The 15,287-nt window shown below is 43.4% G+C and overlaps 9 pseudogenes; all 9 read right to left on the bottom strand.

Annotated features, from left to right (window-relative positions):
- Positions 1-67: 67 nt before the first annotated feature.
- Positions 68-332, bottom strand: LOC130289627 (U2 spliceosomal RNA; annotated as a pseudogene).
- Positions 333-1,793: 1,461 nt separating this feature from the next.
- LOC130289932 (U2 spliceosomal RNA) lies at positions 1,794-2,059 on the bottom strand (annotated as a pseudogene).
- A 1,488-nt stretch (positions 2,060-3,547) lies between these two features.
- LOC130289591 (U2 spliceosomal RNA) lies at positions 3,548-3,811 on the bottom strand (annotated as a pseudogene).
- Positions 3,812-5,266: 1,455 nt separating this feature from the next.
- Positions 5,267-5,532, bottom strand: LOC130289576 (U2 spliceosomal RNA; annotated as a pseudogene).
- A 1,457-nt stretch (positions 5,533-6,989) lies between these two features.
- LOC130289166 (U2 spliceosomal RNA) lies at positions 6,990-7,257 on the bottom strand (annotated as a pseudogene).
- A 1,476-nt stretch (positions 7,258-8,733) lies between these two features.
- LOC130288805 (U2 spliceosomal RNA) lies at positions 8,734-8,998 on the bottom strand (annotated as a pseudogene).
- Positions 8,999-10,462: 1,464 nt separating this feature from the next.
- On the bottom strand, positions 10,463-10,729 carry LOC130287176 (U2 spliceosomal RNA; annotated as a pseudogene).
- A 1,451-nt stretch (positions 10,730-12,180) lies between these two features.
- LOC130289636 (U2 spliceosomal RNA) lies at positions 12,181-12,448 on the bottom strand (annotated as a pseudogene).
- A 1,482-nt stretch (positions 12,449-13,930) lies between these two features.
- Positions 13,931-14,195, bottom strand: LOC130289590 (U2 spliceosomal RNA; annotated as a pseudogene).
- Positions 14,196-15,287: the final 1,092 nt, after the last annotated feature.

The raw sequence follows: 15,287 nt of genomic DNA, 5'->3' as shown, positions 1-15,287 counted from the left end.
ATTCTCAAACTCAAATTCTCACCCACGGAGGATTAAATGAGAATCTTTCTTGTTTAACACTGGAATGGGGTGGTGCACTGCTCACTACCCGAAGATACTGCCACATCGGGTCAATGCAGAGGGCGACGGAAGCAAGCTTCCAAATCCGCTCCCTTTCTCAAATATCCATTTAATTTATGGTCCCCAGATAGGGAACATATGTTTCAGTATGTACTCACAAGTCACCCAAGTGCAAGTATTCACACAAAAAAAAAACGTGCCTCAGGATGCGATCTGTCGCAAGATCCTTTCTTTTTTTACACTTGATCTAAGCCAAAAGGCCTAGAGGGGATAACCGGGAAAGGGGTGGACCCAACCATGTCCCCTTCATGAGCACTCACATTACTCATAGGAATGGAAGGAAGGCTGGCAGCCAACCAGCCTCCCATACACTCTCTGGTTGGGTGGCAGTCAGCCACCCATACATACATACAGCACAGGCTAAACCCACATCATCACTTAAAAAAAAGGACAGGCGACCATTGCACTCTGATGGAGCATTTAGCAATGCAATCCATAGCCCAGCTTTTGCCTGAACCCCCATCACTCCTCCTCTTGCATATAAGACAATATTTCAGATCTGCATATGAAAACAACACGCCTACCTTTGTTGCACATAGCTGCCTGCCTGTCTCTAGTTACCCCACTGGCTGTCGCTGCGTCCCTTCCGACATGGAATAACACCAACTGTAACGATAAACTGAAAATTAACAGTATAAACCTGCATCATTTTGGACTCTGGTATTTGCTGAATCCGGGTAACCTGACAACCGATGGTGGTGCCGCTGGTGATTCTGGCCTTCTTGGAATCTGTTGGGCCTATGTGTTAGCTCACACATCACTTGGGTATCCATGGTAACTACCACAACATGGTCATCTGCAGTTTACATCTAGCCCTAGAAGTGGCATTGAATGGCATTTTAAAAATGCTAAGGGTCCTGGTGCAATAATCCTCCCATGAGGATCAGCCTCAACGGCTTTGTAGATTGCACTCATGTCTGCAACTCCATATACATTTTTTTTTCTTCATGCTTCTTTCTTCATCCTTTTTTCTTTCTGTCATTCAGACTTTCATTCATTCGATCTCTCTCACTCACTTGCTTTAACTCATTTGTTCTCACTCACTCACTCACTCAATCACTCACTCACTTATTCACTCTCACTCACTCTCACTCTCTCACTCACTCGCTCACTAAGTTGGTCTCTCTCTCTCTCTCTTTTTCTTTTTATATATATTTGTTTCCGTCTTCTTCTTCTTCTTCAGACCCTGTCATAGCACTAATGCCTTTCCAATACTACCAGCAGATGGAGACACTCCATTGCAACATTGGTTGTGAGCAGCAGTTTCTAAAAACAAATGCCTCATGGCGGATTTCCCATCCATCAATGGATGGTAAATTTTGTTTTTATCATTCACTGACCACAGAAACCAATGCATGGTCAAGCAACAGCAATGACACACCCTTGTGTATAGGCATGAGACCCTCACGTCATTTAACAGGATTCAGCACCACCCACAAGACAGCTACCTGTCATGTCATGTCAAACCTGCACAGGTGTGCTAGATTATTATTATTTAGTTTTATTTTATTTTTTTACACCAATCAGTGTGCAAACATGGTCATCAAAACGCTAAATGAATAGACGTTCATAAACCAGTCAGTGCAACTCATCATTTTGGTCTCCAATTCTCAAACTCAAATTCTCACCCACGGAGGATTAAATGAGAATCTTTCTTGTTTAACACTGGAATGGGGTGGTGCACTGTTCACTACCCGAAGATACTGCCACATCGGGTCAATGCATAGGGCGACGGAAGCAAGCTTCCAAATCAGCTCCCTTTCTCAAAAATCCATTTAATTTATGGTCTTCAGATAGGGAACGTATGTAAAAGTATGTGCTCACAAGTCACCCAAGTGCAAGTATTCACACAAAAAAAAAAACGTGCCTCAGGATGCGATCTGTCGCAAGATCCTTTCTTTTTTTACACTTGATCTAAGCCAAAAGGTCTAGAGGGGATAACCGGAAAAGGGGTGGACCCAACCATGTCCCCTTCATGAGCACTCACATTACTCATAGGAATGGAAAGAAGGCTGGCAGCCAACCAGCCTCCCATACACTCTCTGGGTGGGTGGCAGTCAGCCACCCATACATACATACAGCACAGGCTAAACCCACATCATCACTTAAAAAAAGGACAGGCGACCATTGCACTCTGATGGAGCATTTAGCAATGCAATCCATAGCCTGGCTTTTGCCTGAACCCCCATCACTCCTCCTCTTGCATATAAGACAATATTTCAGATCTGCGTATGAAAACAACACGCCTACCTTTGTTGCACATAGCTGCCTGCCTGTCTCTAGTTACCCCACTGGCTGTCGCTGCGTCCCTTCCGACATGGAATAACACCAACTGTATTGATAAACTGAAAATTAACAGTATAAACCTGCATCATTTTGGACTCTGGTATTTGCTGAATCCGGGTAACCTGACAACCGATGGTGGTGCCGCTGGTGATTCTGGCCTTCTTGGAATCTGTTGGGCCTATGTGTTAGCTCACACATCACTTGGGTATCCAAGGTAACTACCACAACATGGTCATCTGCAGTTTACATCTAGCCCTAGAAGTGGCATTGAATGGCATTTTAAAAGTGCTAAGGGTCCTGGTGCAATAATCCTCCCATGAGGATCAGTCTCAACGGCTTTGTAGATTGCACTCATGTCTGCAACTCCATATACATTTTTTTTTCTTCATGCTTCTTTCTTCATCCTTTTTTCTTTCTGTCATTCAGACTTTCATTCATTCGATCTCACTCACTCACTTGCTTTAACTCATTTGTTCTCACTCACTCACTCACTCAATCACTCACTCACTTATTCACTCTCACTCACTCTCACTCTCTCACTCACTCGCTCACTAAGTCAGTCTCTCTCTCTCTCTCTCTCTCTCTCTTTTTCTTTTTATATATATTTTTTTCCGTCTTCTTCTTCTTCTTCTTCTTCTTCTTCTTCTTCAGACCCTGTCATAGCACTAATGCCTTTCCAATACCACCAGCAGATGGAGACACTCCATTGCAACATTGGTTGTGAGCAGCAGTTTCTAAAAACAAAAGCCTCATGGCGGATTTCCCATCCATCAATGGATGGTAAATTTTGTTTTTATCATTCACTGACCACAGAAACCAATGCATGGTCAAGCAACAGCAATGACACACCCTTGTGTATAGGCATGAGACCCTCACGTCATTTAACAGGATTCAGCACCACCCACAAGACAGCTACCTGTCATGTCATGTCAAGCCTGCACAGGTGTGCTAGATTATTATTATTTAGTTCTATTTAATTTTTTTACACCAATCAGTGTGCAAACATGGTCATTAAAACGCTAAATGAATAGACGTTCATAAACCAGTCAGTGCTACTCATCATTTTGGTCTCCAATTCTCAAACTCAAATTCTCACCCACGGAGGATTAAATGAGAATCTTTCTTGTTTAACACTGGAATGGGGTGGTGCACTGCTCACTACCCGAAGATACTGCCACATCAGGTCAATGCATAGGGCGACGGAAGCAAGCTTCCAAATCCGCTCCCTTTCTCAAATATCCATTTAATTTATGGTCCCCAGATAGGGAACATATGTTTCAGTATGTACTCACAAATCACCCAAGTGCAAGTATTCACACAAAAAAAAACGTGCCTCAGGATGCGATCTGTCGCAAGATCCTTTCTTTTTTTACACTTGATCTAAGCCAAAAGGCCTAGAGGGGATAACCGGGAAAGGGGTGGACCCAACCATGTCCCCTTCATGAGCACTCACATTACTCATAGGAATGGAAGGAAGGCTGGCAGCCAACCAGCCTCCCATACACTCTCTGGGTGGGTGGCAGTCAGCCACCCATACATACATACAGCACAGGCTAAACCCACATCATCACTTAAAAAAAGGACAGGCGACCATTGCACTCTGATGGAGCATTTAGCAATGCATTCCATAGCCTGGCTTTTGCCTGAACCCCCATCACTCCTCCTCTTGCATATAAGACAATATTTCAGATCTGCATTTGAAAACAACATGCCTACCTTTGTTGCACATAGCTGCCTGCCTGTCTCTAGTTACCCCACTGGCTGTCGCTGCGTCCCTTCCGACATGGAATAACACCAACTGTAACGATAAACTGAAAATTAACAGTATAAACCTGCATCATTTTGGACTCTGGTATTTGCTGAATCCGGGTAACCTGACAACCGATGGTGGTGCCGCTGGTGATTCTGGCCTTCTTGGAATCTGTTGGGCCTATGTGTTGGCTCACACATCACTTGGGTATCCATGGTAACTACCACAACATGGTCATCTGCAGTTTACATCTAGCCCTAGAAGTGGCATTGAATGGCATTTTAAAAGTGCTAAGGGTCCTGGTGCAATAATCCTCCCATGAGGATCAGCCTCAACGGCTTTGTAGATTGCACTCATGTCTGCAACTCCATATACATTTTTTTTTCTTCATGCTTCTTTCTTCATCCTTTTTTCTTTCTGTCATTCAGACTTTCATTCATTCGATCTCACTCACTCACTTGCTTTAACTCATTTGTTCTCACTCACTCACTCACTCAATCACTCACTCACTTATTCACTCTCACTCACTCTCACTCTCTCACTCACTCGCTCACTAAGTCAGTCTCTCTCTCTCTCTCTTTTTTTTTATATATATTTTTTTCCGTCTTCTTCTTCTTCAGACCCTGTCATAGCACTAATGCCTTTCCAATACCACCAGCAGATGGAGACACTCCATTGCAACATTGGTTGTGAGCAGCAGTTTCTAAAAACAAATGCCTCATGGCGGATTTCCCATCCATCAATGGATGGTAAATTTTGTTTTTATCATTCACTGACCACAGAAACCAATGCATGGTCAAGCAACAGCAATGACACACCCTTGTGTATAGGCATGAGACCCTCACGTCATTTAACAGGATTCAGCACCACCCACAAGACAGCTACCTGTCATGTCATGTCAAACCTGCACAGGTGTGCTAGATTATTATTATTTAGTTTTATTTTATTTTTTTACACCAATCAGTGTGCAAACATGGTCATCAAAACGCTAAATGAATAGACGTTCATAAACCAGTCAGTGCAACTCATCATTTTGGTCTCCAATTCTCAAACTCAAATTCTCATCCACGGAGGATTAAATGAGAATCTTTCTTGTTTAACACTGGAATGGGGTGGTGCACTGTTCACTACCCGAAGATACTGCCACATCGGGTCAATGCATAGGGCGACGGAAGCAAGCTTCCAAATCAGCTCCCTTTCTCAAAAATCCATTTAATTTATGGTCTTCAGATAGGGAACGTATGTAAAAGTATGTGCTCACAAGTCACCCAAGTGCAAGTATTCACACAAAAAAAAAAACGTGCCTCAGGATGCGATCTGTCGCAAGATCCTTTCTTTTTTTACACTTGATCTAAGCCAAAAGGCCTAGAGGGGATAACCGGGAAAGGGGTGGACCCAACCATGTCCCCTTCATGAGCACTCACATTACTCATAGGAATGGAAAGAAGGCTGGCAGCCAACCAGCCTCCCATACACTCTCTGGGTGGGTGGCAGTCAGCCACCCATACATACATACAGCACAGGCTAAACCCACATCATCACTTAAAAAAAGGACAGGCGACCATTGCACTCTGATGGAGCATTTAGCAATGCAATCCATAGCCTGGCTTTTGCCTGAACCCCCATCACTCCTCCTCTTGCATATAAGACAATATTTCAGATCTGCGTATGAAAACAACACGACTACCTTTGTTGCACATAGCTGCCTGCCTGTCTCTAGTTACCCCACTGGCTGTCGCTGCGTCCCTTCCGACATGGAATAACACCAACTGTAACGATAAACTGAAAATTAACAGTATAAACCTGCATCATTTTGGACTCTGGTATTTGCTGAATCCGGGTAACCTGACAACCGATGGTGGTGCCGCTGGTGATTCTGGCCTTCTTGGAATCTGTTGGGCCTATGTGTTAGCTCACACATCACTTGGGTATCCAAGGTAACTACCACAACATGGTCATCTGCAGTTTACATCTAGCCCTAGAAGTGGCATTGAATGGCATTTTAAAAGTGCTAAGGGTCCTGGTGCAATAATCCTCCCATGAGGATCAGTCTCAACGGCTTTGTAGATTGCACTCATGTCTGCAACTCCATATACATTTTTTTTTCTTCATGCTTCTTTCTTCATCCTTTTTTCTTTCTGTCATTCAGACTTTCATTCATTCGATCTCACTCACTCACTTGCTTTAACTCATTTGTTCTCACTCACTCACTCACTCAATCACTCACTCACTTATTCACTCTCACTCACTCTCACTCTCTCACTCACTCGCTCACTAAGTCAGTCTCTCTCTCTTTTTCTTTTTATATATATTTTTTTCCGTCTTCTTCTTCTTCTTCTTCAGACCCTGTCATAGCACTAATGCCTTTCCAATACCACCAGCAGATGGAGACACTCCATTGCAACATTGGTTGTGAGCAGCAGTTTCTAAAAACAAATGCCTCATGGCGGATTTCCCATCCATCAATGGATGGTAAATTTTGTTTTTATCATTCACTGACCACAGAAACCAATGCATGGTCAAGCAACAGCAATGACACACCCTTGTGTATAGGCATGAGACCCTCACGTCATTTAACAGGATTCAGCACCAACCACAAGACAGCTACCTGTCATGTCATGTCAAACCTGCACAGGTGTGCTAGATTATTATTATTTAGTTTTATTTTATTTTTTTACACCAATCAGTGTGCAAACATGGTCATTAAAACGCTAAATGAATAGACGTTCATAAACCAGTCAGTGCAACTCATCATTTTGGTCTCCAATTCTCAAACTCAAATTCTCAACCACGGAGGATTAAATGAGAATCTTTCTTGTTTAACACTGGAATGGGGTGGTGCACTGTTCACTACCCGAAGATACTGCCACATCGGGTCAATGCATAGGGCGACGGAAGCAAGCTTCCAAATCAGCTCCCTTTCTCAAAAATCCATTTAATTTATGGTCCCCAGATAGGGAACGTATGTATCAGTATGTGCTCACAAGTCACCCAAGTGCAAGTATTCACACACAAAAAAAAAAACGTGCCTCAGGATGCGATCTGTCGCAAGATCCTTTCTTTTTTTACACTTGATCTAAGCCAAAAGGCCTAGAGGGGATAACCGGGAAAGGGGTGGACCCAACCATGTCCCCTTCATGAGCACTCACATTACTCATAGGAATGGAAGGAAGGCTGGCAGCCAACCAGCCTCCCATACACTCTCTGGGTGGGTGGCAGTCAGCCACCCATACATACATACAGCACAGGCTAAACCCACATCATCACTTAAAAAAAGGACAGGCGACCATTGCACTCTGATGGAGCATTTAGCAATGCAATCCATAGCCTGGCTTTTGCCTGAACCCCCATCACTCCTCCTCTTGCATATAAGACAATATTTCAGATCTGCATATGAAAACAACACACCTACCTTTGTTGCACATAGCTGCCTGCCTGTCTCTAGTTACCCCACTGGCTGTAGCTGCGTCCCTTCCGACATGGAATAACACCAACTGTAACGATAAACTGAAAATTAACAGTATAAACCTGCATCATTTTGGACTCTGGTATTTGCTGAATCCGGGTAACCTGACAACCGATGGTGGTGCCGCTGGTGATTCTGGCCTTCTTGGAATCTGTTGGGCCTATGTGTTAGCTCACACATCACTTGGGTATCCATGGTAACTACCACAACATGGTCATCTGCAGTTTACATCTAGCCCTAGAAGTGGCATTGAATGGCATTTTAAAAGTGCTAAGGGTCCTGGTGCAATAATCCTCCCATGAGGATCAGCCTCAACGGCTTTGTAGATTGCACTCATGTCTGCTACTCCATATACATTTTTTTTTCTTCATGCTTCTTTCTTCATCCTTTTTCTTTCTGTCATTCAGACTTTCATTAATTCGATCTCTCTCACTCACTTGCTTTAACTCATTTGTTCTCACTCACTCACTCACTCAATCACTCACTCACTTATTCACTCTCACTCACTCTCACTCTCTCACTCACTCGCTCACTAAGTCAGTCTCTCTCTCTCTCTCTCTCTCTCTCTTTCTTTTTATATATATTTTTTTCCGTCTTCTTCTTCTTCTTCTTCTTCTTCAGACCCTGTCATAGCACTAATGCCTTTCCAATACCACCAGCAGATGGAGACACTCCATTGCAACATTGGTTGTGAGCAGCAGTTTCTAAAAACAAATGCCTCATGGCGGATTTCCCATCCATCAATGGATGGTAAATTTATTTTTTATCATTCACTGACCACAGAAACCAATGCATGGTCAAGCAACAGCAATGACACACCCTTGTGTATAGGCATGAGACCCTCACGTCATTTAACAGGATTCAGCACCACCCACAAGACAGCTACCTGTCATGTCATGTCAAACCTGCACAGGTGTGCTAGATTATTATTATTTAGTTTTATTTTATTTTTTTACACCAATCAGTGTGCAAACATGGTCATTAAAACGCGAAATGAATAGGCGTTCATAAACCAGTCAGTGCAACTCATCATTTTGGTCTCCAATTCTCAAACTCAAATTCTCACCCACGGAGGATTAAATGAGAATCTTTCTTGTTTAACACTGGAATGGGGTGGTGCACTGTTCACTACCCGAAGATACTGCCACATCGGGTCAATGCATAGGGCGACGGAAGCAAGCTTCCAAATCAGCTCCCTTTCTCAAAAATCCATTTAATTTATGGTCCCCAGATAGGGAACGTATGTATCAGTATGTGCTCACAAGTCACCCAAGTGCAAGTATTCACACAAAAAAAAAACGTGCCTCAGGATGCGATCTGTCGCAAGATCCTTTCTTTTTTTACACTTGATCTAAGCCAAAAGGCCTAGAGGGGATAACCGGGAAAGGGGTGGACCCAACCATGTCCCCTTCATGAGCACTCACATTACTCATAGGAATGGAAGGAAGGCTGGCAGCCAACCAGCCTCCCATACACTCTCTGGGTGGGTGGCAGTCAGCCACCCATACATACATACAGCACAGGCTAAACCCACATCATCACTTAATAAAAGGACAGGCGACCATTGCACTCTGATGGAGCATTTAGCAATGCAATCCATAGCCTGGCTTTTGCCTGAACCCCCATCACTCCTCCTCTTGCATATAAGACAATATTTCAGATCTGCATATGAAAACAACACGCCTATCTTTGTTGCACATAGCTGCCTGCCTGTCTCTAGTTACCCCACTGGCTGTAGCTGCGTCCCTTCCGACATGGAATAACACCAACTGTAACGATAAACTGAAAATTAACAGTATAAACCTGCATCATTTTGGACTCTGGTATTTGCTGAATCCGGGTAACCTGACAACCGATGGTGGTGCCGCTGGTGATTCTGGCCTTCTTGGAATCTGTTGGGCCTATGTGTTAGCTCACACATCACTTGGGTATCCATGGTAACTACCACAACATGGTCATCTGCAGTTTACATCTAGCCCTAGAAGTGGCATTGAATGGCATTTTAAAAGTGCTAAGGGTCCTGGTGCAATAATCCTCCCATGAGGATCAGCCTCAACGGCTTTGTAGATTGCACTCATGTCTGCTACTCCATATACATTTTTTTTTCTTCATGCTTCTTTCTTCATCCTTTTTTCTTTCTGTCATTCAGACTTTCATTCATTCGATCTCACTCACTCACTTGCTTTAACTCATTTGTACTCACTCACTCACTCACTCAATCACTCACTCACTTATTCACTCTCACTCCCTCTCACTCTCTCACTCACTCGCTCACTAAGTCAGTCTCTCTCTCTCTCTTTTTCTTTTTATATATATTTTTTTCCGTCTTCTTCTTCTTCTTCTTCTTCATACCCTGTCATAGCACTAATGCCTTTCCAATATCACCAGCAGATGGAGACACTCCATTGCAACATTGGTTGTGAGCAGCAGTTTCTAAAAACAAATGCCTCATGGCGGATTTCCCATCCATCAATGGATGGTAAATTTTGTTTTTATCATTCACTGACCACAGAAACCAATGCATGGTCAAGCAACAGCAATGACACACCCATGTGTATAGGCATGAGACCCTCACGTCATTTAACAGGATTCAGCACCACCCACAAGACAGCTACCTGTCATGTCATGTCAAACCTGCACAGGTGTGCTAGATTATTATTATTTAGTTTTATTTTATTTTTTTACACCAATCAGTGTGCAAACATGGTCATTAAAACGCTAAATGAATAGACGTTCATAAACCAGTCAGTGCAACTCATCATTTTGGTCTCCAATGCTCAAACTCAAATTCTCACCCACGGAGGATTAAATGAGAATCTTTCTTGTTTAACACTGGAATGGGGTGGTGCACTGTTCACTACCCGAAGATACTGCCATATCGGGTCAATGCATAGGGCGACGGAAGCAAGCTTCCAAATCAGCTCCCTTTCTCAAAAATCCATTTAATTTATAGTCCCCAGATAGGGAACGTATGTATCAGTATGTGCTCACAAGTCACCCAAGTGCAAGTATTCACACAAAAAAAAAAAACGTGCCTCAGGATGCGATCTGTCGCCAGATCCTTTCTTTTTTTACACTTGATCTAAGCCAAAAGGCCTAGAGGGGATAACCGGGAAAGGGGTGGACCCAACCATGTCCCCTTCATGAGCACTCACATTACTCATAGGAATGGAAGGAAGGCTGGCAGCCAACCAGCCTCCCATACACTCTCTGGGTGGGTGGCAGTCAGCCACCCATACATACATACAGCACAGGCTAAACCCACATCATCACTTAAAAAAGGGACAGGCAACCATTGCACTCTGATGGAGCATTTAGCAATGCAATCCATAGCCTGGCTTTTGCCTGAACCCCCATCACTCCTCCTCTTGCATATAAGACAATATTTCAGATCTGCATATGAAAACAACACGCCTACCTTTGTTGCACATAGCTGCCTGCCTGTCTCTAGTTACCCCACTGGCTGTAGCTGCGTCCCTTCCGACATGGAATAACACCAACTGTAACGATAAACTGAAAATTAACAGTATAAACCTGCATCATTTTGGACTCTGGTATGTGCTGAATCCGGGTGACCTGACAACCGATGGTGGTGCCGCTGGTGATTCTGGCCTTCTTGGAATCTGTTGGGCCTATGTGTTAGCTCACACATCACTTGGGTATCCATGGTAACTACCACAACATGGTCATTTGCAGTTTACATCTAGCCCTAGAAGTAGCATTGAATGGCATTTTAAAAGTGCTAAGGGTCCTGGTGCAATAATCCTCCCATGAGGATCAGCCTCAACGGCTTTGTAGATTGCACTCATGTCTGCTACTCCATATACATTTTTTTTTCTTCATGCTTCTTTCTTCATCCTTTTTTCTTTCTGTCATTCAGACTTTCATTCATTCGATCTCACTCACTCACTTGCTTTAACTCATTTGTTCTCACTCACTCAATCACTCACTCACTTATTCACTCTCACTCACTCTCACTCTCTCACTCACTCGCTCACTAAGTCAGTCTCTCTCTCTCTCTCTTTTTCTTTTTATAAATATTTTTTTCCGTCTTCTTCTTCTTCTTCAGACCCTGTCATAGCACTAATGCCTTTCCAATACCACCAGCAGATGGAGACACTCCATTGCAACATTGGTTGTGAGCAGCAGTTTCTAAAAACAAATGCCTCATGGCGGATTTCCCATCCATCAATGGATGGTAAATTTTGTTTTATCATTCACTGACCACAGAAACCAATGCATGGTCAAGCAACAGCAATGACACACCCTTGTGTATAGGCATGAGACCCTCACGTCATTTAACAGGATTCAGCACCACCCACAAGACAGCTACCTGTCATGTCATGTCAAACCTGCACAGGTGTGCTAGATTATTATTATTTAGTTTTATTTTATTTTTTTACACCAATCAGTGTGCAAACACGGTCATTAAAACGCTAAATGAATAGACTTTCATAAACCAGTCAGTGCAACTCATCATTTTGGTCTCCAATTCTCAAACTCAAATTCTCACCCACAGAGGATTAAATGAGAATCTTTCTTGTTTAACACTGGAATGGGGTGGTGCACTGTTCACTACCCGAAGATACTGCCACATCGGGTTAATGCATAGGGCGACAGAAGCAAGCTTCCAAATCAGCTCCCTTTCTCAAAAATCCATTTAATTTATGGTCCCCAGATAGGGAACGTATGTATCAGTATGTGCTCACAAGTCACCCAAGTGCAAGTATTCACACAAAAAAAAAAAAACGTGCCTCAGGATGCGATCTGTCGCAAGATCCTTTCTTTTTTTACACTTGATCTAAGCCAAAAGGCCTAGAGGGGATAACCGGGAAAGGGGTGGACCCAACCATGTCCCCTTCATGAGCACTCACATTACTCATAGGAATGGAAGGAAGGCTGGCAGCCAACCAGCCTCCCATACACTCTCTGGGTGGGTGGCAGTCAGCCACCCATACATACATACAGCACAGGCTAAACCCACATCATCACTTAAAAAAGGGACAGGCGACCATTGCACTCTGATGGAGCATTTAGCAATGCAATCCATAGCCTGGCTTTTGCCTGAACCCCCATCACTCCTCCTCTTGCATATAAGACAATATTTCAGATCTGCATATGAAAACAACACGCCTACCTTTGTTGCACATAGCTGCCTGCCTGTCTCTAGTTACCCCACTGGCTGTAGCTGCGTCCCTTCCGACATGGAATAACACCAACTGTAACGATAAACTGAAAATTAACAGTATAAACCTGCATCATTTTGGACTCTGGTATTTGCTGAATCCGGGTGACCTGACAACCGATGGTGGTGCCGCTGGTGATTCTGGCCTTCTTGGAATCTGTTGGGCCTATGTGTTAGCTCACACATCACTTGGGTATCCATGGTAACTACCACAACATGGTCATCTGCAGTTTACATCTAGCCCTAGAAGTGGCATTGAATGGCATTTTAAAAGTGCTAAGGGTCCTGGTGCAATAATCCTCCCATGAGGATCAGCCTCAACGGCTTTGTAGATTGCACTCATGTCTGCAACTCCATATACATTTTTTTTTCTTCATGCTTCTTTCTTCATCCTTTTTTCTTTCTGTCATTCAGACTTTCATTCATTCGATCTCTCTCACTCACTTGCTTTAACTCATTTGTTCTCACTCACTCACTCACTCACTCAATCACTCACTCAATCACTCACTCACTTATTCACTCTCACTCACTCTCACTCTCTCACTCACTCGCTCACTAAGTCAGTCTCTCTCTCTCTCTCTTTTTCTTTTTATATATATTTTTTTCCGTCTTCTTCTTCTTCTTCTTCTTCAGACCCTGTCATAGCACTAATGCCTTTCCAATACCACCAGCAAATGGAGACACTCCATTGCAACATTGGTTGTGAGCAGCAGTTTCTAAAAACAAATGCCTCATGGCGGATTTCCCATCCATCAATGGATGGTAAATTTTGTTTTTATCATTCACTGACCACAGAAACCAATGCATGGTCAAGCAACAGCAATGACACACCCTTGTGTATAGGCATGAGACCCTCACGTCATTTAACAGGATTCAGCACCACCCACAAGACAGCTACCTGTCATGTCATGTCAAACCTGCACAGTTGTGCTAGATTATTATTATTTAGTTTTATTTTATTTTTTTACACCAATCAGTGTGCAAACATGGTCATTAAAACGCTAAATGAATAGACGTTCATAAACCAGTCAGTGCAACTCATCATTTTGGTCTCCAATTCTCAAACTCAAATTCTCACCCACGGAGGATTAAATGAGAATCTTTCTTGTTTAACACTGGAATGGGGTGGTGCACTGTTCACTACCCGAAGATACTGCCACATCGGGTCAATGCATAGGGCGACGGAAGCAAGCTTCCAAATCAGCTCCGTTTCTCAAAAATCCATTTAATTTATGGTCCCCAGATAGGGAACGTATGTATCAGTATGTGCTCACAAGTCACCCAAGTGCAAGTATTCACACAAAAAAAAAACCTGCCTCAGGATGCGATCTGTCGCAAGATCCTTTCTTTTTTTACACTTGATCTAAGCCAAATGGCCTAGAGGGGATAACCGGGAAAGGGGTGGACCCAACAATGTCCCCTTCATGAGCACTCACATTACTCATAGGAATGGAAGGAAGGCTGGCAGCCAACCAGCCTCCCATACACTCTCTGGGTGGGTGGCAGTCAGCCACCCATACATACATACAGCACAGGCTAAACCCACATCATCACTTAAAAAAAGGACAGGCGACCATTGCACTCTGATGGAGCATTTAGCAATGCAATCCATAGCCTGGCTTTTGCCTGAACCCCCATCACTCCTCCTCTTGCATATAAGACAATATTTCAGATCTGCATATGAAAACAACACGCCTACCTTTGTTGCACATAGCTGCCTGCCTGTCTCTAGTTACCCCACTGGCTGTAGCTGCGTCCCTTCCGACATGGAATAACACCAACTGTAACGATAAACTGAAAATTAACAGTATAAACCTGCATCATTTTGGAATCTGGTATTTGCTGAATCCGGGTGACCTGACAACCGATGGTGGTGCCGCTGGTGATTCTGGCCTTCTTGGAATCTGTTGGGCCTATGTGTTAGCTCACACATCACTTGGGTATCCATGGTAACTACCACAACATGGTCATCTGCAGTTTACATCTAGCCCTAGAAGTGGCATTGAATGGCATTTTAAAAGTGCTAAGGGTCCTGGTGCAATAATCCTCCCATGAGGATCAGCCTCAACGGCTTTGTAGATTGCACTCATGTCTGCAAATCCATATACCTTTTTTTTTCTTCATGCTTCTTTCTTCATCCTTTTTTCTTTCTGTCATTCAGACTTTCATTCATTCGATCTCTCTCACTCACTTGCTTTAACCCATTTGTTCTCACTCACTCACTCACTCACTCAATCACTCACTCACTCATTCACTCTCACTCACTCTCACTCTCTCACTCACTCGCTCACTAAGTCAGTTTCTCTCTCTCTCTCTCTCTTTTTCTTTTTATATATATTTTTTTCTGTCTTCTTCTTCTTCAGACCCTGTCATAGCACTAATGCCTTTCCAATACCACCAGCAGATGGAGACACTCCATTGCAACATTGGTTGTGAGCAGCAGTTTCTAAAAACAAATGCCTCATGGCGGATTTCCCATC

This window comes from Hyla sarda, chromosome 8 (genome assembly GCF_029499605.1).
Source record: "Hyla sarda isolate aHylSar1 chromosome 8, aHylSar1.hap1, whole genome shotgun sequence".
In the NCBI taxonomy this organism is placed as follows: Eukaryota; Metazoa; Chordata; class Amphibia; order Anura; family Hylidae; genus Hyla; species Hyla sarda.
Note: the sequence above shows the minus strand (reverse complement) of the source record. Positions and strands in the feature narration are given on the sequence as shown.